The following is a 25,955-nucleotide window of genomic DNA, read 5'->3' as shown; positions in this document are numbered from 1 at the left end:
TGTTGGGTATTTTTATAATTGTACCTTTTTGAGACCTAAAAGATGCCCATTACGCATCATGAATCTCTGTGTAAGGTTGAGCAAGGCTGTTAATTGAGAGAACTCTGTACCTCTGTAACTTGAGAAGGCCCCGCCTTCTCCCCCATCCATTTGGTGAATAAAACCACTGAAGACTCTTGAGGGCTGGGGGAGTCGCCTTGCAGCTAGCTCTGGAGAGAGTTATGTGTCATGGTGATCTCCCCCTCATTTGGCTAATTCAGTGTAAAATGTCTTCCTTGTTGTCATGTGTGTTTATTTCAGGTTCCAGGGTTATGGAGGTTAAATATTATCTACCAGATAATTGGAGAATGCAGGTATACAGAGCAGGTGAGGAGAAAGCTTTGAGGCTGAAGCAGAGTGGGGGCTGGTTGAGCCACACACATGGACATTACAAATAATCAATTTACTCTCTCTCTCTATCAAAGGGTGTGTCGTCCTTTAAGGTAATATGGGATAAAATCAAATTACCTAACAAGTGGTGGAGAATGCGGGCACGGCAGAGCCGTCGATGGGAAGCTGGCTTCGGGGAGCCGTACAGGCGCCACTTACCTCACCACAGCCCGGGGAACTAAAATTGTTTCACCGGCCGGCTTTTTAGCCTTGCAGGCAGATTCCCATTAAAGCTCTCGCCTTCCCGAACTCAGGATGAAAGTACCACGGAGAGTAAGTTAATTCATTAATTCATTAAGCTAATTCATTAATTTGTGTCTGTTTCTTTAACCACTGGCAGTGTGGTTTACGTTGATTGAGGTTGGCCAGTTGCGGCCGTGTGTGTGTGTGTGTGAACCTCTTGAGTGTATGAGAAAGTTGATGACCAGAAAAAGATGTGTGGAATTGTTTGGCTAAAATTGTTTTGAGTCTGTTTCTGGTAAGGGGAGACTGTGGATCAGCTCTGGTGAGCTCTGGAGACCAGAGTTCGGGTGGGAGATCGCTTCGCAGTCTGGCAGCTGAATAGCACGCTGAGTGAGTACCTAAATTAAATTGCACCTTTTTCCTAATAACTGGACGACAGTGATTTTACGCTGGTAGTGATTTTTTTGCCATTCACGCACGAAAGACGTTTCGTGCCCTAGCAGAGGACTGGGCTGAGAGTCGCTGGACTTTGTCCTGGACTCCGTTTGTCTCTGAGGGAACAGAGTAAACGCGAGGGAGGTTGTAATTTGTCCATGTCAGCGAACATGGACCCCCCACGACGGACTGTGGGTTGTAATAGAGTTGAATGTGCAGACTCACTATGTAAGCTCACTGTTGCTGGAATTGTTAAAATATTTTATGGTGCGTACACTAAAATTAATCACCGTTATTTGGCTTAAAGTTCTCAAATCGGTCTAAATTTCCGGTCTATGTTATGTGTGTTGTGATTTTTCTGGCGTCATGGGCTGCGTTCCATTTTGCCAGTTTCCGTGTTGTGTATTGTTGAAAGTTGACGCTGAGGACTGGCATGTTAATTTCTGACAGAGTTTTGCTCCGTCTGTGTATGAGTAAAGGTTTTTGGGCCTAACCGGATCTGGTCTGATCTGGGGGGGTTGTGTCCAAGTTCTGAATGTGTGTGAGTGAAAGCCTGCAGGTCCGTTTCTGTGTGTGTGTGTGAGAGACATTTTGGGCTGAAGTTCTGAAGCCTGAATGTGTGTGAATGTGCCGAGATCTCTGAATGGATGGAAGGTCCGAATGCATGATAATGTGTGTGACTGAGGCGTTGAGCCTAGTTTGTTCTGTGTGAAACCTGCAGATTCTAGATAGTCTATGTTCTATGTTTCTGTTTTGTTCTGTGTTGTCTTGTTCTTTATTCTGTACATGTATGAATAAGACTAACATCCTGTGGTGTGTAAGTGTGGGTCAGAAGGCTCAGGTGTGTGTGTGTGTATGTGTTTCCTAAGAGATGCTGGAGAAATAGAAGAAAGGAAAAGGAGGGGTGAAGGTTTGAGGGGGTGTATGAAGAGACAACGAAGTGTTATGGGGGATGGTTTTGATAAGGCTGCAGGCCACTAAATGTTTGATGGTTTGGTTAGGAAGAAATGAGAGGTTAGCAGAGAAGGTTGAGGAAAAGGAGACAGGTGGAGAAAGGAGAGAATTAAAGAAATGGTTGAAGAAACAGAGAAAGCAAATAGAACGTTTAAAGAAATGTTTGAGGAAGTGAGAAGGTTTATTTTTCAAAATTCTAATTAGAAATGAGCAAAAGTTTGTGAGTGAGGCTTCACAGGCTGAATGGTTGCCCAAATATGATGGAGATGATTCACGCGAATGCCTCAAATTAAATTAGATATTCTGGTCTACAGGCCTTTTATTATTTTATTAAAATAAATAAATACTCTTTCTAAAAGATCATGTAGTTAGACCTAAGTAGTTCCCCTAATCTTTTATTGATGGATTTGACTGACCCCAAATTACAGAATTAGAAGGGAAAATTCATGATTTTGTGTTTTAAGAGGCACATAACCTTATAACTAGCTTATGCCATTTTAAAATGACAGACTCTTTAGATTAGCTGTGCAGCAGCTACTCTGGATCCGAAGATACCTTTTGCTCTTGAACTAAGATTAAAAATACAACTTTGACTCAAGATGGTCTCTATTTCACACGTGGTAGGCTGTTCCTTTACTGGAATGTAAACTTTAGACAGTTCTATATAGATAGTTTAAACAGCCCCAAACTAAATATGTCAGCCTGGTGTACGTGGTTTAATTTGAACATTCTGATTTTATGAGACCTATTGTTTAAATTTTCTAATCTGATAGATGTAAGCTAGTGTTACCATGTTCGGTATTATTGTTTAGATTATGCAGTTTTACTTTAGTGGGTTATGTTCTTAGGTAAATAGAATTCTACACTATGCAGTAACAGTTTTTTATCTCAGCATTTTATCATATGACTAAATCATGTTAAACTTGGTGTTCCTGCCGTTAACTGGTTTTACAGGAGGGTGTTATGAACCTTAAAAACTTCCCGTTAAATGTGTCTTATCGACCATTGATAGATTTAATTTAATAACATGATTGAGTCAACACAGTGCTAGATTTTTCCTGTATGCTATTTCTATGCAAATCTTGTTTGAAATGTAAACATCAACTCAGCCCCTGCAGACCATAATGCTAATCGTAGTATTTTATTTTACTCAACAGTAAGGCTGTTTTGTAACTATTTCAACATTTGAGCTATTACCATCATTTCTTTTCTGTTTGGGTTATAAGGTTTAATAAATCTGAGTAACTTCCTTTTGATTAATTTAGATCCTGTAGATGTGTGAGACGCCTACCTCCACAGGAGGGGGTGGTGTAACTGATAAAGTTTTGATTACCTTACAAGGTGGAGACAGGCTAGTTCATTTAAATTAGAATGCCTTTTGCCTGAATGCAAATGTGTGAGCCTAAGCAGCTCAATCAAGCTAGACTGGAAGTCTCTTGTGGCACCCGTTTATGAAAAACCTCTTTGGAGCCTCTGTGACGTGAGTGTGTTAACTCCGCCTTAGTGTGATAGAATCTCTGATTAACTCCTTTTGAGACAAGCTAGTTTTAAAGAATTTGGATGTGTTTTATTTTGTTTGTGATAATGTGGGACAGACCATATCTGACTAGTTTCATGCTAAACCAGACATCAATGTTTATTAATTTAAACAATTAGGCAGCACAACTTTTGGGTACACTGTTTTCCTAAATGCAAATTGTTCCCTATGCAAAGACAGGCTGGGAGACTCCTTGATTTGTGTCCTGCTGTGATGTGATGGTGACAACTCGATTAACAACTGATTAAGATCAGTGGCTGGTTGCATTGGTTCCTGCAGAAAACATCAAAGGACACAGATCGGACACAAGAAACTTTGTGCCCCATTGACCCTCAACAACCAGGAAGGTATTGTGATTGCAACACAGGATGGTTTGCTATGTCATGTCCTGATACTCTCCGAATGCAGGAATGGCAGACTCAGGAGAAGACTTCAGAGGATCTGAGTTCCTTTGGGCAAGCAGCTGTGGAAGTTGAACGCATATCTAACTGAATGCAAATTGGTCTGTGTCTGTGGCATCCTGCTGTGGGTCTTTGAAACGTTTGTGACTTGTAGGTGTGCTCAGAAGGAAGTGGATACCTACAATCCAAGATGGAGGAAGCACGAAAGACATGGCTAAACTGCTGACTTGCAGTCCAAGACAGAAGTGACACAAACCACCGTCACCGGCTGAGCTAATGTTAAACCACAAACCAAGTGGATCAGTTAGCTGAAACCGGTACCAACCTGTGAGCTGATGTAAAACCACGAAACCCGCTGTGGGCCAGTCAGCTCTCTCAGGAAGTGACCTGCGTCGACACGTCAGCGGGACGACGCAAAGCTGAGAGCACAGTGTGACCGCGATATCACACCTGAACTGGAGATGTGGTGCAGAGGTCAAACACCAACTTCAGGAGGGAACCAGAACCGCAGTCAGCCAGCCACAGAAAACTCAAAACCTGTGACACCTGTTCAGTCCTACAAGCGATCGATTGCAGCACAGGAGGTGACGACGGATGTGGAGCAGAAGATCCACAAGTGTTTGATGACAAATGATATGGGTTACTTTAATAAAGCTAGGAACTCAAGATTATTATGTAGGTTTTTGTTGTCTAGTTTATTCATTCCTAATTGCAGGTTTTAACTCTTGCTCTGGGTTTTGTTGACAGGATAATCATTGCTCAAAGATAGCATTCAGGGGGGATAAATTAATAAAGCTAGAAATACAGGATAAAATTGGGTTTGATGTCTGGTTTAATGTTGAACTAAAATCCGATTGATTAATTGGTCATTTCAAATTCCAGGTTAGGTGTGTCCTAATTTTATGTTAATGTTGTTTTATTGGTTTAATCTTTTATTGCTCAAAAAGTCACATCAGGAGGGAATGTTGGGTATTTTTATAATTGTACCTTTTTGAGACCTAAAAGATGCCCATTACACATCATGAATCTCTGTGTAAGGTTGAGCAAGGCTGTTAATTGAGAGAACTCTGTACCTCTGTAACTTGAGAAGGTCCCGCCTTCTCCCCCATCCATTTGGTGAATAAAACCACTGAAGACTCTTGAGGGATGGGGGAGTCGCCTGGCAGCTAGCTCTGGAGAGAGTTATGTGTCATGGTGATCTCCCCCTCATTTGGCTAATTCAGTGTAAAATGTCTTCCTTGTTGTCATGTGTGTTTATTTCAGGTTCCAGGGTTATGGAGGTTAAATATTATCTACCAGATAATTGGAGAATGCAGGTATACAGAGCAGGTGAGGAGAAAGCTTTGAGGCTGAAGCAGAGTGGGGGCTGGTTGAGCCACACACATGGACATGGGGCCTGGTTGAGCCACACACATGGACATTACAGCATTGCAATCTGCCTTTTCCTGACATGGGAATATGACAGGTAAGACATCTGGCCTGGCCAGATGTCAGTGCATCCCTGTCCTGGTGGACCAAGGGCCACAAAGAATGAACCTGCAGGATGGACGTGGCCCACAGGCTGTCAGCTGAGTACCGCTGGTCTAAACAGTGCCTGAAAATAGGATCCCTGAGAAAGGAAACAAGAGTTAAAGGTTTCAAATGATTACTTTTTATTGTTTTACTGGTGAATAAAAAAACTAATTGCAACTATCAGGCTGATATCTAAAATGTATTTTTTTTTTTAATCAGAATTTGGTTAGTTGGTGCTGCCTAATTGTTGCAGCTTCGGTGGCCAGCAATTAGTAACTCCCTTATACATGTAATTCAAGCAATATATACGCAATTTAAAAAGTAAAATGCTCATTATACAACTTATAAGTATAATTATAACTTTGCCGCACGTCACGTGACCATCACGGGAGCCCATGTCACGTGACGCAAGTCAGTTCCATTTAACTGTTTCTTTGACCAAGGAAGGACAGTGTCCTCTAAGCCTTGACATTGAGAAACACCCCTGGGATTATACCCAAGCACAGTGGCCTTAATGCAAGACTACAGTGTTAGCAGTGGCATTTTTGTTTCTGCTAACTTAGCAAAGCAGCTCATATAAACTTTAGCTAGACTACATATTTGTACAAATATCTTATAAGGCCTTAATAATGGTATAAATAGCATGCCGTTATGTTAGTGTGTCACCTTGTTTAAATAAAAAGACGAGGAAATGACTAAAATAAGTTTAGAAAGTCCTTTGAAGTGTACTTACCCAAGCTGGTCAGCCATCGCGAACTGCAGACGGCAGCGGACTGAAAACCAAGGGAAAAACGCAACTCTCACTCTGATTGGTTGTGCCTGTTGTCCTGGAAACCAGAGCCGACCAATGACAACCCTCCTTCTGTGGCTCCTCCTTCCGCCCACCCTCGCCCTCATCCCCTGCTCCACTCGCCTCTGCAGATACGCACAGCTGCAATTTGCAACACACAACCTGCCAGAAGTGTTTCAAAAGTCAGACTTGCGAGAGGAGAGTTGTGCGCTTGTAAAACAACAACTGAGCACGCGCAGAAGCGTATTTGAGAAGTTGTATTTACTGTGTCGCAGAAGAAAATTTTACATATAAGTTTATTTTGTTTCACATACAATTTACTTTTTCTTACAAGTACCATTTATCTGCACAATTACACACATGTTGATGTGCAGCTTCTCACGTTTTAATGCACAGACACTCACCTCAAAATTTCAAGCTCATATTTTACGGTACACACACTCACATCCAATCTTCAAGTCCACACTGTTGTACGGACTCAGACAACACATTTACAAACTTGTGCATTTTGACACATATTAATCGTGAAAATAGTTTCAAAAATCAGATGTGTGAGAGGGAAGCTGTGCAATTGTAATAAAAAAGTTGAGCGTGTGCAGAAACAGATGTGTACACTTGTGTTTACAGACTTGTAGTTGAAAATGTCACACAACTGTATTTTATTTCACATGCATGTGAGTTTTTCTTACAGGTACACATTTAGCTTTATAGGTTTACGAGTGTTGGTGTACAGCTCCTCACACAGTACTGCACGCACACACACACACTGTTTTCAAGCACCCATCATGTAGTACAAATACACACAACAGATCTACAAGTTTGTGCTTTTTGAAACAGAATGACCTTCATACCTCGCTGTGTGTGCCTAATTTCCTCTGAGTTTTCTGCCTCGCGAGGCGCTGAGGTGAAAATCAAACTGGTTTGATAGTTTTCGCTTCACAGGGAGTAGAAACTCACCCTGTGCGCACAACGTGAGCTGCCGGCTAAATTGAAATATTCTAGTGGCCAATCAAAGCGTGTTCTCTGCTCACATGATTAAAAGATGTATTGAGATGTAGCTCCCTGTCTGCATGTCAGAAAGATAAACAAAACGGTACCTTGTGGATTGATGGCCCCACCGTATCTACTACCTTCTTGAAGGATTCAGGATCCAGGCGGCGGTACTGTCAGAAGCATTCTGGGATTGCAAGGCACATCTCTTAGGAGTTGAATGGTATAAACTCCTTGCTTGGCCCTTTCCAGCCACCATACTCATATTTTCCTAACCTTGAAATGACAGTGGCAATGAAACTTCATCAACAAAAAAAGTAGAAGCATTTCCTCCTTTTCCACCTCTGTCTGCATTTTATTTACTTTCTGACATGCAGATGGGGCTTCCATCTTGGAATCATGTGAGCGGAGAACTTGAGATTGTTATCCACACCTTCATCTCCTATTAGGCTACTGCAACTGGCTTTTCACGAGTCTGAGCAAAACCTCCCTAAACTTTATTTTGGAGTATCCCCTAATGCACATTTGTATATATTATATCTTTTATCTCTATTTACAGTGATTTTGCCAGAGACATCAGTTTGTCTTTGTCTAAATCTGTGATAGTTTGTAATGGCAGTATAGTACTTATTGTATAATAATAATGCCTTTTACCTTTGTTTTGCAGAAAAATCTTCTGACCAAGAACTCAGAAGAGGACCAAAGAAACCCTGGTCTACTGCTGAAGTTGTTGCTGTAATGCGACATTTCAAAAATCTGGCCTCTAAAACTGAATGCAGCCATTGTAAGTTGGTTGAGGGCCCTGTGTTAGCCAACAGAATGGTGCAAAATATGAGGGACTTTGTGAGAAACCGTGGCATAACTGCCAAGAGGCAAGCCCTGAAGCAAATATAAATCAGTCACAGATGTTTGTTTTTTTTATGTTGAGATGGTTCTTGCTGGTATGTTATGTTGACAAACATTAAGCTAGCATTTGATTTCATTAGTTCAATGCAAAGATTCTAAAACCTGGTGCTCCAAAGAGTGTACATTATTTTTTTTCCTAATAAGATTGTTTTAGCCTATTTATTCATTTATTTATTTATTTTATTTTTTGTTCATGATTGTTAAAACTGAATGCAGCATTTGTACTTTCTTCAGTGGTACAAGATTTCATTAGCTCAATACAAACATTGTAAAAACTGATGCTCTAAAGAGTGCACTTTACTTTTTTTCTAAGACATACGGCAGGGCAATTATTGTTTTAACCTAGCCATGATTGTTATATGGTTTAAACCAAATTCTATTTTTACCTGACGAATAAACAGTCATGTCAATGATTTCTGTTGTCAGATTGATTAATTATCCCCATTTAAAGGGCTTGAAATGAGATGCAGTTATCCATTTAAAGTCCCCTTAATGTTTATTTTGTTCTCATAAACCAGTTGTGTGTTTATGGTAATTAGATGGGTGGTACATGTGACATAATTGTCCCTTTAAAGTCCTTGTAATGTTCTATTTCGGTCCTTAAAAATCACAAAACATAAAGTCCATACTAACCACAACAGTGTTAGGGTGCTGTAAAAAATGTTGTGTAGGTCATATTTAAGACCTAAAGTGAGCTAAAATTTTTTCAGATTTTTTGCAGTGGTTTTATCTTTATCCCATTGGTCTAGGACAGTGGTTCCCAATGTAGTGAACCTGATTAGGCGCTTTTAATTATGTAGAGTAATGGTTTATCCTCTTTTATGAAAGAGGAACCATCCTACATATTTTATAGTTTTAAGAAGACTAAAAGGTTGTTTTCATCGATAAACTGTCGATAATATCCGTGGGTCTGTGTTTCAGTTCAATGAAGAGACAACTTTGAAAGTTAAAAGATTTAATTCTTCAAATTAAGCTAATGATTTTGAAATGACAAGCATAGGAAACAACAATCAACATTGGCAACTTTGTTGAACAATCTTTAACAGTTGATATTGTAAGCTTGCACAAATAGACCTTGTGTTGAATGTGAAGATTGAGAGTGATGTGATGTGATTATGGATGCGTGTGTGCAAAATGTAGTGAAAATTGAGAATAAGGTGAGATGAATGCGTGTGTGTATCTGATTTTGCTTCAGAAAGAAACAGGTGTCTGAGTGAAAAGTGATGGTTTGAATAAACTTAAGTTTTGTTGGAAAAGATGCATCATACGCTATCTCTCGTGGACTGCCTCACCGTATTCGGACCCTCTTTTAGACCCGAGACGTCAAAGGACGATGTTTCATCCAGGGGTGACACCTCGGCTGGCAGAGAAGACGAAGGCGTGCTGCGACCCGGTCCAGAGATGACCTCGGTACACGTGATGAAGCGTTTGCAGATGCGCTTTCTTAAGTTTAATTACTCAGAAAATCAAAGACTCTGGACGAGTCTGCGTTAGTGGTTGCAATTTGGCTATTCCTGTCTGGCTTGACAGGAATAGCGTGAGAGGGAGGGGGGGGAGAAAGGAGCCGGTGGGCTCCGTTCCCCCATTAGCGGTTGTTCACACGTCCTCTTTCTCTCGTTGACAAACTCGAACTGAATCATAAGACTGAAACTTACCAAAAGCCTTTCTCTTCTCAAAGCAAAACGTGCGTCAGAGCAAATGTGTTTTGGAGTTTACTGTGAGAGACTGTGTGTGTGTGAAGGTCATTATAACATCTTCAAACATTATTTAATTAAGCATTGACTCATTAGTTATTATGATTACCCAAAGCATAATAATCATTCATTTGATTAAAACACATTTATAATGAGCAAAGTGATAATACTGATCATTTAACAACTTAAAATAAAGGAAAGGAAGTTTGTTATGTTATGACTAGCTTTTCCATGAGAACGCATCTTCTGGCACTGCAAGTGTTCAGATGTTATGGTTTCTCCCAGACTCGCTGGCGTTCAGGTCTTAATCTGTGGGTGAAAGTTCTCAGCGACCCAGCTCTTGACCCAGCTGAGTCAAACGAAACCTTTGGCATAGAAAACCCATATTTCCTCACGTTACACCAAACTTATTTAGCAGCGCACCCCCTTCTATGTCCCGACCATGTCGACGCACCCCCCGGCCCCCACATCAGGGCATGGATATATATATATATACATATATATATATATATATATATATATATATATATATCAGACGTCAAGCTAAACAGCCAGGGTAAAAAAATATGATCGACCTTTTACCCCATCACTTTCATTTTTTAAATAGTAATTAATAAACATTCGATACCATTACAATTTCCTTTGATTTAATTTTTAATAAATATTTAGAGTGCTCAGGTAGCACATAAACAATGCAATTTAACGGTTTTCTTAAAGTAGGAACGTTTAACCTGTGCGGCCAGAGCGCTCTCCTTCCTTCTGCTCTGCGTAAACCTGAGCTGATCACCTACTTGTGCGTAATCAAATGTCTATAGGGGAAAATATGGAAAAGCCATGAGGTTCACTTTTGCCTCAGACAGACTTATTGCTGTTTTATGGTGTGGCTGAATCTGCGATCCGCTGCCACGCGGACTGGAATAACAAATGCTGCAGTAACAGGCGTTGTTGTCAGGTTCCGAGTCACTGGCTGGAGTGGACCCGACTTTAATACCTCATCCCAAAATAGAAGCTAATATCTTAATTTGACCTTGAATGAAAAATATTGTTATAAAACCTCTTAAAAGTTTTTATCACAGAGGAGGCAGCACTCATTTCTGCTTTCAGTTTGACGGCGCGCCGGAGTTTGCGCAGCGTGCCCGCATATTGAATCTGGGTGTGTGTGTGTGTGTGTGTGTGTGTGTGCGCGCGGCACAGCTCCATGAGCCGCTCCAGTCACTGCGTCTTGTTATTGGCGCTATTTAAACCAACGTTGTAAAATAACTTCTGCCCAGCCCAGATGTGCTAACTTGTGCACCCGTGAGCCGTGGTGCCGCTGGAATGCGTCTGACCTCTGACAGACGCACTCTGAACTTCAGATCTTCAGCGCGCTGTTAATAGCCTGAATGGGAATCATTTCTTAATTTATTTAGTTACATCCACAATGTTCTGTGTGTGAGGTTTACAATAATGACGGCTCACTTGACCGCTGTGTTTACAATGTCAGAACACCTGCATGAGACGGGATGTTAATTACAATCTGCCAGAATGACTCGCCACCTTCAGATTTCTCCAACATCGTTAAAAATGATCAAATACCGAACATGTCGGCATCCGCAGGCCTGAGTGCTGAAGCTCGGCGCATTGTTATTATGAAGCTAGGGCACATGTGGAGGACACGCGCGCTCATGCAAAAATATACTTGTTTTCAATTACATTTATTGGGTCCACTTACTTTTTCTTAGGCCCACCCACAAATGAGTTTCTGGCTACGCTAATGGTGACATATGAAAGACTTCTATGAGCTCTGCAGCCATTACACTTTTCACCTCGCGCACCCCCTAGCGGCAGCTCGCGCACCCCCGGGGGTGTGTGCACCACACTTTGGGAATCCCTGGTCTAGGACCTTCGGAAAGGGTGGTCCACGTAAACCACCACCGGGCCTGTTTGAGAAAAATGTCCGGCTATACCACAAAAACCAGTATGTGTGTGTGTGTGTGTGTGTGCAGCAACACAGATAATTTCAATTAGAAATCAGGCACTGCTCTACTTAAGGGGAAGGCACACATAGCTCTGCATCTATTGCGGCTGTGCTGAACTCCTCGCAGAAGCTCACATGTGTGCCAAACAGGGGAGACCAGGAGTCACTGATCAGAAGGACTAATTAATTATACAATGAAAAACAAAAATGTTACATGTCGTCAATCGGGTATATTAGATGATTTTTACCAACGACTGGACATTGCAGTGTGTGCAAATTACTGAATTTCTTTATAAATATGATCATACCGTCTTAACGTTAACTGTTGCACACCTGGTATTGCATCATCCATCATCAGCCTTCGTGTACAGTCATTGACAATGTCTCTGCACCTGAAAATGAAAATCCTCCGGGACATTTTTAGCCTTTTAGCCTGGCAAGCCAGACTAAATAAATGTATTAAACAGTCTGGCAATGCTCCATCGACGGCTCTCGGTTGTGGGGCGGGTTCAACCGTTGTCTTTCAAATGATCTCCGCATGCTACTGGATTTATACTCTTGTTTCACTCTGTTGCATCATCCCACCCACCAGGCATATAGAGTGCCCTGATTGGCCCGCAAAGCAGATAAAGCTCTGTGATTTGTTCACTAAGCAGATAGAGCACTATGACTGGCCCACCATTATGGACCAATCACAGCTCTTTATGTGTTTGAAACCCCTCTAGAGATCTTATTATGGCGCCACCATCAGCGTCAGCCTGAAGAAGCCGGCAGCCGTCGGCGAAACTGTAGCTACAAAATAGGTAAACAAAACTGTTTCTGTGTTTAAAAAGAACGAAAGCATGGAACCCCTCTAGAGAGCTGTGATTGGCCAGCCAGAATGCTGTTGGAGCTGCAGAGGCTCCAGCTTCTTTCACTTAGCGAAGCTTAAACTTGGGGAGGGAGACAGCTGAGTGCAGGGCTTCTTTTGTGTCTATTATATTTGCAAATCGACTTTTGATTGCCTCAACAATGATTTCCGGCAGCCCAATGGTCATCTGTGATAGGTCATTTTTAGCTGCTACGGTTTCGTTTATCAGAACTTCTAAAGTTGGCTGTAGAGTTCCATAAAAACAGGTGTCCTCGCCCTGAAGAATATCAAGAGCGACTGTGAAAGGCTTCAAAATCCCACAATACTCTTTAAGAAATTGGTACTCTCGTTCATTCATGCATTTGATTTGAAGCTTTGTACAAATGTTGTTTTTGACAGAGAGGCATTTCTGTAATTCGTGCATAGGCATTAAAGTAAGAGTTCCACCGAGTTGTTGTTGGAACGACCAACCTTTTGCTACCAATCAGTGCGTTTACATGCAGCCAGTAACCCTTTTAAAACCCGAATATTCACAATAACCCAGTTCCGCAGGTCCTTGTAAACACCGCCAAAAACCCGGATATGCTCATAACCGGGTTTTTAAAAGCCTGGTTACTACACCTGGGGTAACCCTTTTCTAACCCGAATGTTTGGTCGTGTAAACGCATACCGGGATATCCCCATCAAAGCGTGTGTTCTGCGCATGCTCTGTTTGCAAAGAATCTTGGTCTTTTGAGTAGCGAGACGTCTTGTATGCGCCAGAACACCAGAAGTAAGCAACAAGTTGGGAGCAACATGGCGAGTCGCAGTAAGAGCTGCTGGTGGGTCTGCTGGTGGATCTGAGCTGTATTGGCAGTTTTCCCATTTTGGCCTAGATGATACCATTTGTGTAGATCTGATTGCACCACAACACACAATTAAAAATTGGTTTTGTGTGATTTTGATATTTTTCACAGTGTATGAGTATGTGTGTGAGTATGTGTTTTAAAGTCTGGGCTTTAGCTCCCCACTCATATCCTCCCATCCATAAATTTATTTTCATTATCCAGAGTCAGGTCGTGGGGGAAGCAGCCTAATCAGAGATGCCCAGACTTCCCTCTCCCAAGGCCCTTGGGCCAGCTCTTCCAGGGGAATCCTAAGGCGTTTCTTGGCCAGGCAAGAGACATAGTCCCTACAGTGTGTCCTGGGTCTCCCTTTAGGTCTCCTTCCTGTTGGACATTCCCAGAAAACCTCACCAGGGAGGCGTCCAGGAGGCATCCTAACTAGATGTCCGAGCCACCTCAACTGGCACCCCTCTATGTGGAGGAGCAGCAGGTCTACTCTGAGTCCCTCCTGTATGACCAAGCTTCTCACCCTATCTCTAAGAGAGAGGCCAGCCACCATGCGAATAAAGGCAATTTTTCCACTTGTATCCGTGATCTCATTGTTTCGGTCACTACCCAAAGCATGTGACCAAAGGTGAGGGTAGGATTGTAGATCGACCTGTAAAGGAGCTGAGCCTTCACCACGATAGATCTGTACAATGCCCACATTACTGCAGACGCAGCACCAATTTGCCTGTCGATCTCCTGATCTAGCTTTCACACTGGTGAACAAGACCCCGAGATACTTAAACACCTCCACTTGGGCACCCACTTCGAATGTTATCATCCAATTCAATTGGGATGATAACGAGTGATAATGAACATTGAATGGGATGACAACATTCAAAGCGAGTGACTTGGGGCAGGACCTCATCCCTGACCCGGAGAAGACATTCAACTCTTTTCAGACATAAGATCATGGTCTCGGATTTAGAGGAGCTCATTCTCATCCTCAAATCCTCTCAAACGCCTCATTATGTTTACAATTTTGTTATATCTTTACTCCATTTTATCAATATTCTCTTTCCATTTAACTACAAGTTTTTAGAAACTATTGAACCTTTTCAAGTCTTACAATCTTAGATTATCTATTACAATCTTATTTGTACCAAATACCATTCTTTTAGTCTTCTTCAACTTCATTTAAAATCCTCAATAATATCATTAATTTCCCAAAACTCCAATTGCTTTATGCATTTTCTACCCATTTTCACATCCACAACACTCCATCATCATCAACTAAAGTTTTTCCAATTAATTGCCCACATAAGGGAAAACATCATGCATCATAGAAAATAGATAGATAATCTTTATTGACAGACTCTTAGGTCCAGATAAAATACATATAAAACAACAGATCAATGAAACAAAATAGATAAATAGAAGTAAAAAGATAACAGCATAAAATTGAATAAAAATCTAAATGTAATTAAAAACTTTACTATAAACTGTTCCACACCAGGTTAACCACACAAACACTTCAACCAGTATTTCCTTATACTGGAGAATTAGCGACAACTGCTCACAGTAGGATCAGTGATTGCTAAAATTATACTGTTGGCAGAGCTATCCAGTCGGCCTGTAAAAGTGAATATGAGTTTTCTTAAAAGTGCTTTAAAAGTACAAATGCCTGCTGTTACAAACATCTGACTGGCATTGCCCCCTCTGGGTATTTTAAGTATGATCCTTAAGGCATCGTTGTATGCAACTTGCAGCTTGTTCATGCTGCTTTGATTGTAGGATGACCACAGTTGGGCTGTGTAGAGCGGAGTACAATATGCTTTAAATAAAGCCACCTTAACTGGAGGTGAACAAAAACCAAACTTACGAGCTATAGTGTTAGCTTGTGCATACAGCTTACAGCACTGTCTGTGGATGTCAGCATCATCACGCATTTGATCGGTTATAAAGTGGCCAAGGTATTTCACCTTCTCACACACATTAAGATCATTATTAGACAGTCTGAACACAGGAAAGTTTAGCTTTCTATCCTGCTTGGTTCTACATATCAAGATAGCACTTTTAACAGCATTATACTGAATATCGTACTGCACACCATATTCAGAGCAGATATTTAGGAGCTGCTGTAAACCAGCACTACTTGGACTAAAGACCACAAGATCATCAGCATACATCAGATGGTTGATCAAAGTTGTACCCATCAAACATCCTGTGTTACAGGCTCTGAGCTGCACAGACAGATCGTCAACGTACAGATTAAATAAGATAGGAGACAGAATTCCACCCTGTCTAACACCATTACTAACGCCAAATGGTGCAGAGATGCTGGCACCCCATTTAACTTGTATCTTCTGATGAGCATACCAGTAAGACAGGATTCTCACAATAAACCCAGGGACCCCCGTAGCTTTAACCTAATAAAAAGTTTTCTGTGGTTTACACGATCAAAAGCCTTAGAAGCATCAATAAAACACATAAGGACAGAAGAATTTCTATTTCTGTACCAGTTGACCATTTCTTTAAGTGCGTATATACACATGTCAGTACCATGTTTTGGCTTAAAGCCAAACTGATTATCCAAGGAACTTAGGTACACAGTGACTCTATCAAATATGATTCTTTCAAGAACTTTAGATAAAACACTGGCTAGTGCAATCGGCCTATAATTATCCGTACTGGTCACCTTCCCAGATTTGTTCTTAATGACTGGAACAAGCAGAATTGCCATCATTGAGTCTGGTAGTATGCCATGAATCATGAACCCTGTAAAACATAGAGCTAAAAGGGGAGCTAGTCTTTGGCTAGCATATTTCAAATGCTCTGCACTAATGTGATCCAGACCAGAAGCCTTATTATCGGCTAGTTTGTGAATAGCATCATGCACCTCATGGGTCGTTACACATATAGATTCATCATTAATTACAGAGCCATCCTCATGCTGGTCACCTTTCAAACAATTAAACAATGTATAATAATGATGTCTCCATAATGCTGCAACATTATCTTCCCCAGAAACACCTTCAACAGTACCTGGTAGAGATGATTTGCAATTATTAACTGTTTTCACATCTTTCCAAAAACCTTTGACATCATTACTCATAAATTTCCTGGCCATTGAATCTGCCCTCATGATCTGCTCATTTTTTGATATAAAATGAACAGCATACTTATATCTGGCATTTGCACGTTTTTTCTGTTCAAATTCCACACCCTGCCTAGGTCTCCCCACCATATCCCAACATTTAAAAGCTACCCGCGCTTCATCCTGATACATGGCAACATGTTCTTTCCAGCCAGGCCTGATATGAGGTTTCTGCTTATTCTTACTTTTGACATGAAAGGGTCTACCACTTTCATACAAAGCGTCCACTATATCCTCATACATAGAGCATAGATCACTTTTGTGTTTGAGAATCTTACAGTTGACATCTTCACACAGGATAGCCTCTTTAGCCACAGAGATATTGTTCAGGTATTGATCTGTATTATAACTATAAGCCGATATGTCTTTGTCACTTAATGCTGCCCATTCTACTTTTATATTATCATAATTATTATTAACATAATTAACTCCCATTGTATCAGGCAGCTGTTCCACATTTATAGAGAAAGCAAGAGGTATATGGTCTGACACAGTTACCCCATATTTTATAGTCATGCTATCCAAAGCTGCATGACCATCAGCTGTACTAATACAATGATCCAGCCATGATGTAGTATGCCAACTCTCACTAATATATGTGTAACTGTCTTTTGGCAACAGCACTTTGCTAGATAGAACAAGATCATTGTCTTCACACAACTGTGTTAAGTGTTTAGCAAACTGAGATTTTGTATCTGAAACATCAGCATTAAAGTCGCCCACAACATATATACTATAAGTACTGTGACTTTGAATAAATGCATTAATAAAAGCCAACCTACTAATATATTCCCCGTCATTTCCAGCAGTTTCGTATGGAGTATAAATATTAAGGATAACAAAACTAATGTTATTCTGGATATATTGTATGCCAATACACCAATCTACATCCAGTCTGAGTGGCTTAATTACAGCATCAATTCTTTTGTTCCAAAGCACAGCCACTCCTCCTGATATTCTACCCCTGACTATAGCTGTGCTGAGATCAGTAGTTGATTCCCCCACTCCGAAAAATTTAGAGTTAAGGCAGTTAAGTTTGTCCAGGTCTTGTTTAGGTAAAAAAGTCTCTTGCAAACACAATATTTCACATTCTTCAAGCAAGCTGTCCACAACAATACGTCGAGCTCTATCCCCTGCATCATGGCCCAGACGCAGGCCACGGCAATTATAGGATAGCACCCGAAGAGACATGCTTATGCTGAGGTGTTAGGACCAGGGGGAACATCCCCTGCTGGAGACACATTAGTAGAGCGGAGAGAGCGGGGGTTCCGTGGTTCATAATACCGTCGGACCAGAGCCCCTTCAGGCCAAAGCTCAGGGTTATACATTTCACCAATGTCATCACACTCAGCCGTAACCTTAAAGGAGCCAAATCTGCTCCGTAAATTAACAATTTTCAGACAGGTGACGTCTCTGTTAAGTTTCTCTTTAAGATACAATTAGAGCGTTTCTGTATCAACTTCTGGGGCAAATTTAGTGGCGAACACAGTCACTACTTTTGTCTTTACAGTTTTTATAGTACTCACAGTTCCAGTGCCAATAATAGATCCGGCTCCAGGCCTCTTGTTATGTCTAGTCGCGGAAGGAACATGCATCCCTGCAGCAACCTTCTCCGGCTTCTGACGAGGCCTGCCCTTCTTCACGACTGTACTCCACTGTGGGGAGCGTGTGAGAGGCTCCGGTTCCACCATATTCATTGTAAACGCAGTGTTCTTCATGTTAGAACCAGAGGCCGCTAACAAAGTCCGATCTTCACCACTCTGTGAAGTCACAGAGGCACATGCCTCCACAGGGCCCATCCCGATCCTCTGATCAGCCAAAACGCCAACTCCCTGCCTCTCGGCCAGGCCGCCATTACTCTCCAGCCGCTCCTCTGAGTTATTACTCGGATGCAGAAAAGGACCCGTCCTTGGTCCCTGCTCATTTAGAATAGTAGAACCAGCCAGGTCGCCTGACTGACGCTCCAGTGCGGCCACTCGTTGGTTAATTTCTCCAGCTTCGGCCCGAACTTGCTCACAGACATCTGCCTGAAGTTTGGCTACGTGTTTCAAAGCACTAACCTCCGTACACAATTGCTCCATCCGCCGCAGCAAACAGCATACATCCAGGCTGGAGAATGTAACAGGTGGTAAATCCTCCAAGTGATGGGATACAAATCTAGGGATATTTTCCCCACACGCATTCAGCACTTTAAGGCAGAGCTTGATATTATTGGCGTCTTTGTGCTGCCCTTTATAGCCGACGCACCGCTGTGAAGTACTCGGGCAGAACTCAAACAAAACTTTTTTTGAAGCTTCAATCCCCTCAGATTCAAATGTGTTCGTGGCCAACAACACAATTTCATCCTGGCTCAAGGTTTTAATTTTAACAGCAAGGAAATTAAGAAGTTCATCCTCCACAATCACCTTGCCATCTGTCATCCTATACACCTCTGGTTTTAGTCGGGATAGTTTAGGAACTGGACCAGGAGCTGATGCCTCGCTGCCTGCTATGTCCGCCATGATGAAATAGTATTGGACTGATTCCATTATCCACTTTATATCCATTAGAAAGTGTGTTTCCTGTTTCCACTTGACTCTGCCTATTAATCAAAGAATCTTTATTCTGATTATGTATTCTTCTTGTGAAGCCTAACCTTTGTAAGCCCTCATTCCAAACCATACCATGTATGCTTTTACCACATCATATTGATGCTGCAGTTTATTCCACATTATGAATAACATGTAAGGAGTTACTCAGGAAACGTTTTCATTTTGGTGATAACTATTTCTGTCTATTTCTGTGAAACGGATATTGAAACATCAGATCTAATTGAGAACCTGTAAGCACATTCTGGAAGGACTTCAGCTCAAATGATTGTTTTCCTTCATTACTAATTAACTTGACTTCCTTCATTACTAATTAACTTGACAAGACACTTTATAACGTTTAGTCTGTTCTTTCACAAAAATGTGGAACTATGTCATAATTTGTCTGGCTTAATTTGTCATTCATAGAAAAGACCCCCAAAAAATGTCCCCCAACTGTCACCATTTTAAAAATGAATTGTTACCTGAAATACATTGTCAAAGAAAAGTGTTAAAAAAAAAGGTTGAGTTCAAAACCTAGCCTGTTCTTAATGGGCAAAGGAAGCTCGGAAACAGCTTGAATTCTCCTTGGTTCGGAGAGTCTCGTAAATGTTGAACGAGACGACACGAGTAAGTGGAGGAATGTGATAGGCTTTCACGCATTGTGATCAGGGTGAAGTAAGGATCATTCTAATTTGTCCAAAGCTTGTTGCTGGTCCAATCAATATGAACTTATATTCGACCGCCGTAATTTGAATATTTGGGGGAAAGATCACCGTGTATATATATTCTCAGGTTTTAGGCGGGCAGTTGATCAACCCCGCGGTCATGTCGGACAGAAGCACTCCATTCCGACGAAGAGTGAGTGAAATCAGGGATAGGATGAATGCACAATTCAGCTGGCTCCTAAATGAAAATGTTGATGAAGGAAGGACTTCTCTTCTACAAAGGTGAATTCATTAAGTTAAAATGAATCCAGCAATATAGACTGAGGAACTCTTGTGGCTATACGATGTTATGCGTTATCTTTTTACCTGTAATGTCATGTTAGATGTCTGGTATATTTACTGTAGCGTCTATGTTCTGATAATATACTGGTATTAATGTGGACAGTGAACTACATATTTGTTACAGTGGGAGGAGAAATGCTCAGTTAGCATTAAGATGTTTTATTTTGCTTCCAATATTAATTTGCTATTTGGCTAGCCTAAAATGGCTATGATTTCATAGCATGTCAAACATAGCACAGTTTGTGATTTATCAAAAAAAAAAGATGTTACAATTCCAGCAAAACTGCTATGCTGCTAGTATTTTGTGACACTCAAAATGTGACACTTATTTGATAAAATCATCAGAATCTGTCTCATAAACGCCTGCAGTCCAGAGGTTATTCACATAAAAAAACTATGTACCCACAGACTGGATATCATTCATGTTGTCAATCTTGATTGACAATTGTCTGTGTGTAAGGTTAGTTAATGTTTGTTTGTGTAATTTCTATAATGTAAATTATATTGTTTCAGAATTGAAGCTTTTCGCCAAGAAGAGGGTGGTAGACCACTGTGCAGGCAAAGACGTGGGACAGGCTGGCCTCGCCAGGTCATGTTTAAGGTCTCTGTTTTAAGGAGTCCCACAGTGACCCATTACAGATCTCACAGGGGTATGTTTCGGTTTCATTTATTAATTTGGGCTTTACATAGTATTTTTATAGAATTCTCTCTTAAGCATAATTTTACATTCCATATTTCTGCCTATGTTGTTTTCTTATGTGCTGCACTTTTGTCATTAGTAATGCAGTGTTATAAGCTCTCTAATAAAAAAGTGGTATGGTATGGTACATTTCATATTAGCTATCAGTTTTTTATTAATGTATTCTGTATTTAACATGGAAGATCCAATCGACATTAAAAACGTCTTTTTCAAGGAAGTCCTGGCAACTTAGGGATTTGTAGGACTGATAAATTGACCTTGTTGACACATACCAGGGTTTAAACACGTTTTCTGTAATAATTAGTGCCAGGATAACTGTTAATACTGTATTTGTTCACAGATGCCACTCCGGCTTGTCGAGTGGTCGTTCCTTTGAACCTCAGTCCCCAGCAATTTGTCCAGGCACTTAAGGACAACGTTCAAGAGATGCCTGCACAGCTTCAGTTATGCAAAATGAATGGGCAGCGGGTCTTTGTGCCAATAGAGGAAGAGACACCCAGAGACATTAAAAGCAGAAATGCTCTGGGTCGCTCCAACCTATATATTCGTCCAAAGGTATTCAAATGTTTGCTGCAGTTGTGGCTGATATGACAAGATCATTCTTTCTTAGGAAGTACTGTAGCAGCTTAGTTTTCATCAGTTACTCACACTAAACATCACTGTCAGGGCCAGTTAATGTCTTAATATGAAAAAAAGTTTGTATTTCTTTTTGCTTTAAGTATAATAAAAAAACAGCAATGCATGAAAATTCTGTTGTCTGCAGCCTGCTTATCTTACTTTGTGTTGTGACATTGATTTGAAGTGCTAGCAGACATCCTTAGTAATGCTTCTGTTGTAGATTACAGAAGACTGTGAGGCCGGCTAGTGTTCAAGTGGAGCATCCTGACATGGAAAGGTGAGTATTTTTAAAATATTTCTGACAGATGCCTTAGTAATTGGGCCCTATAATGCATTGTAGTCTTATTAAACAAAACTTATTTTGCAGCCTGCTTCTGAAACACCTGCCTCTGAAGCAGCTGCACAGCAAAATCGTCTGTGTAAATTTAACTCGGATAGTGTTATTTTTAACACTATTGCAGTGTTTATATAATCCTCACCAGTCCAGTGTTAAAATTACACTTTCAATAGTGTTATAAAATAACACCATCAATGGTGTTGTTTGATGACACTTTGGAGTGTTGTTTTATGACACTTTGGAGTGTTGTTTTATGACACTTTGGAGTGTTGTTTTATGACACTTTGGAGTGTTGTTTTATGACACTTTGGAGTGTTGTTTTATAACACTTTGGAGTGTTGTTTTATGACACTTTGGAGTGTTGTTTTATGACACTTTGGAGTGTCACTTTTAAGTGTATTTAACACTAATCAGCACTAATATTTGATTAAATTTTTAACAAGTGTTTTTAACATGTTCTAATTATCAATTTGTTATGATATTGTGAAATTCACAGCAAACACCAGTTTGGTTGTAGTTAAGTGTTTGCAATAGTGAAAACACTCCCATAATCAAAATTTACAAAATTTCACATTTCACATGAGGCAACAGAATAATGTGAAAGATAAATGCCATTCATCTCTATTAAGCCTGAACGTAATTGCCTTTGAGGCTCAAGAAATACAACGATACATAAACAAATTAAATAAAAATCCTTTAATTCCAAAGGTCTTCCAAGCACCAAAACAAACTGGCCACCAATCAGCTGCTTTAATACAACTAAAAATAAAATAGAGGCACAACATACTGACCAACACCACTATGTGCACATTGCAAGTCAAACGGTTTGTAACTGATGAGATTGTCTGCTTTCACAACATCCTTTTCTTCAATCTTAAACACTTTGTAGGCATGAAAATGCTCACTGAAGTTATCGACCACAAGCTTGTCCACAAGGAAGTACGTGGTACTGTCAGCTAAAATGATCTTTCTTATCTGACTAAATACAGGCATTTCATTTTTAACATCACAGCAAATGATTAGTCCTTGTCTGTACTCTGTTCCACTTATTTTGATCCAGGTAGAAGAAAATAAGTCTTTTGGTGCTGCATGCAGCGCTTTTGCAAAGATCTCTGTATTGTCCTCAGTGTCCACATTAAATGATTTCAAGGGTCCATGTTCGATGCGATTTAAAGGTGACGTCTCCCAGTGGTATCCTATGGAGATCTGGTGTTTTTTTGCAAGGGACTTTGTGACATTTTTAAAGTTCTTAACAGTGTTTTTGAAAACCTTATGTTTAGCTTCAAACCTCATGCTCCACATATGTATTAGAGGCCCAATTTTTCTTATGCAAGCAGGATAATGGATCATAAAGTGATGTTTTGGGATGAGATTCTTATTTGGATACAACTGTTTGAACAAGACATGGTGTTCTATTATCAAATGCTTTAGGTGTACTGTCATGCCAAATGTAAGAGACGGAGAAAATATTATGTTAATGATCTGTAACAAAAGCAACAGCAAAGTCCAGTTTGGGTTTCCCTCAGGCAAAAGATCACCTAAAATGAGAGGAAGGTTTCTTATAAGGCAAAGAGTCTGAGTGGAATTGAGCCCTATGCTGTTGCCACTGCTTTCCAGGTTTATCCTTGTAGGGCGATTTTTGCGCTCCAAATACCCGTAATCAAAAGCATAAACTCTTGAAAGGAGATCGCTTTTTGACAAAACATTTTCACAAAGATGCTCCAACAGTAACTTTATCTCATACTGTGCCACCCCTTCAAGAATGTCGTGCATTATGTCCAAAGAGAAATTGTGGCAAACATGAAAGAACTGTAGGCCATTTAACGTTGAATTGCGCTTTAAGCCAAACACTGACAACTTCTGTGGGTCTGACTGCAACTCATTGCAATGCATTTCAAACAAATCCTTTCCACGCAGGATTATCTTAGGGTCATCTTCGTCAAAAACAGTCTGGGCATCATCTTTCTCAATCAAGCACAAACGGCAGAAATGTCGTGCACTGAAAGACTCAATAAAACCCAAAATTGAGTGCATTGCCAAGTTATCTCCAGTTATCTGACATATAGTGCCATGAACTTTTTCAGTTGAGAATGGTAAAGCGATGCCAGAATGCTCCAGTGTTTTGATGTCACTTATTAGAGGTTGTAGAATTGGATCAAATCCATATTTTTTCACATCTTCAGTGTGAAACAGTGCTACCAGATGAATGTTCATAAGAGCAGAGTTGAACTTAGGTGGCAAGTTTCTAAGGACAAAATAAAGAGCACCGACTTTATGGACAGTGCGTTTTGAACCCAATGGGTTTGCAGTTTCAAAGTCGTCATAGTACAACTGAATTTGCAAGGAACTCTGACCTTTGGAGAACAAGGGATGTGTCTTACAATAACTTCCATCACAGAAGTCTTCAAATGTGTTTGTTTTTGATATATGTGCTTCACTAAGCAATTTACAAATTTCTGCATTACGACACATAAATTTAATGGTTTCTAAAATTGGAATGTAAACAAATGTTTCTTTTACTGGAACTTGATCATAGGTGCCTGTTGATTTATTTCTCCTTGTATCGAATCGAACTCCCAACATTATTTCAACAGGCTCCACAATGCCCCATTTCTCTCTGAAATATGCCATTCTTTTAGTTTCGGAATTAAAGCTAACAAAGGGGTTTTCATAATTGTCCAAGCTTTCATTTAATGTAGACCTCACAGGGTCATCCTTGGAGAAATGAGCCAAAATGTCATTTTTTACCTGAGCGTGTAGACCAGTAGCAAGATCTTCCAAATCACTAACAACTGATGAAACAGCACTATTTGTCATATCACTTCCTTGCAGTTTACCAATTATTGAAGCACAAATATGTTTCACATTTGCAATAAGATCAGTTCCTTTCTCCTCAAAGCCATTATTTTCTGGGCTCTGCGTGGTATTTGTTTCGCTTTCTTTAGTGTCACCATCTGAACAGTTAACAGGATTTTCTTCATCAAGACTTTGCGAAAGATCCTTTTCATGAACAGCTAAATGTTTTTTGAAACCTGAATATGTAGAAAACTGTCGCCTACAACGATCTTGTGCACAAACCAACTTAAACCTGGTGCTTGGATAGAAACTATGGTCAAGTCTTAAATGAGTTATTAGTAACTGGCAAGCAGCATGAACAGCTTGACAGATGAAACACCTGAACATTTTTTAAACCTAGTTAAAGAATTTTGCTCGAAGCTCACAAACTCTTGGAGATCCACTTGTTGTTGTAGCATCGATGTTGTAGATCGTTGTTTGCACAAAGGTGAAGAGCTGGACCAGGGACTCATCATAGGACAGGTTGAAAACATAGTGACATTTGAACAGTTCATCAAAAGCACCCAATGAGCTGGTGGCTTGGCAGGGGATGAGGTGCTTGTCCACAACAATGTAGAATGCACCAGTTTTGTTTGGTGTGCGACCAACTGCAAGAATGTATGGCTGCTTCCCCTCTCGTCTCTGCAGGTGTTCATCAATGCTGCAGTTTGACTGAGAAACAAAAACACATACAAATGAAATAGACATTTTTATAATCGTATTTATTGCTGAAACACTCCAGTATGGTCATCCAGCAACCAACAAATGTATAAAATTTTCCACAAATAGATGGTGAGAAACTAATTAAATGTTTTGCTTTTATGTGAAGGGAATAAACCTATGAAACTGGAAAGAACACTTAATAATCATCAAACTTATATAGCGCTTGTTTAGGACACTCAAAGATGCTTTCATGCACTCTCACATTCACACACTGCCAGTGATGGTAAGCTACTTTGTAGTCACAGCCGCCCTGGGGAGGTCTAACAGAGGCGAGGCTGCCATTTGGCGCCGTCAGCCCCTCTGACCACCACCAACACAGGCAAGTTGGGTGAAGTGTCTTGGCCAAGGACACAACAGCAGAATACACCTGGCGGGGGCTGGAATCGAGCCCATGATCCTCCATTTATGAGGCAACCAGCATTACCACCTGAGCTACTGCTGCACCAGTAAAAAAGCAGTTGAGAAATGAGCAACTTCAATTTTTTAAGTGCTTCCTGCATGCTATACAGCAAACTGCATATGGTGTGTACATATGGCAATAAGAAAACTATAAAAAGTACT

At 40.6% G+C, this 25,955-nt stretch overlaps 1 long non-coding RNA gene across 1 annotated transcript in view; it reads right to left on the bottom strand.

Annotated features, from left to right (window-relative positions):
- LOC139062568 (uncharacterized) overlaps positions 1 to 25,955 on the bottom strand; it is a 215,888-nt gene that overhangs the window by 110,269 nt on the left and 79,664 nt on the right. The gene's annotated exons all lie outside the window — the stretch shown is intronic.

Source organism: Nothobranchius furzeri, chromosome 13, assembly GCF_043380555.1.
Source record: "Nothobranchius furzeri strain GRZ-AD chromosome 13, NfurGRZ-RIMD1, whole genome shotgun sequence".
Lineage (NCBI taxonomy): Eukaryota > Metazoa > Chordata > Actinopteri > Cyprinodontiformes > Nothobranchiidae > Nothobranchius > Nothobranchius furzeri.
Note: the sequence above shows the minus strand (reverse complement) of the source record. Positions and strands in the feature narration are given on the sequence as shown.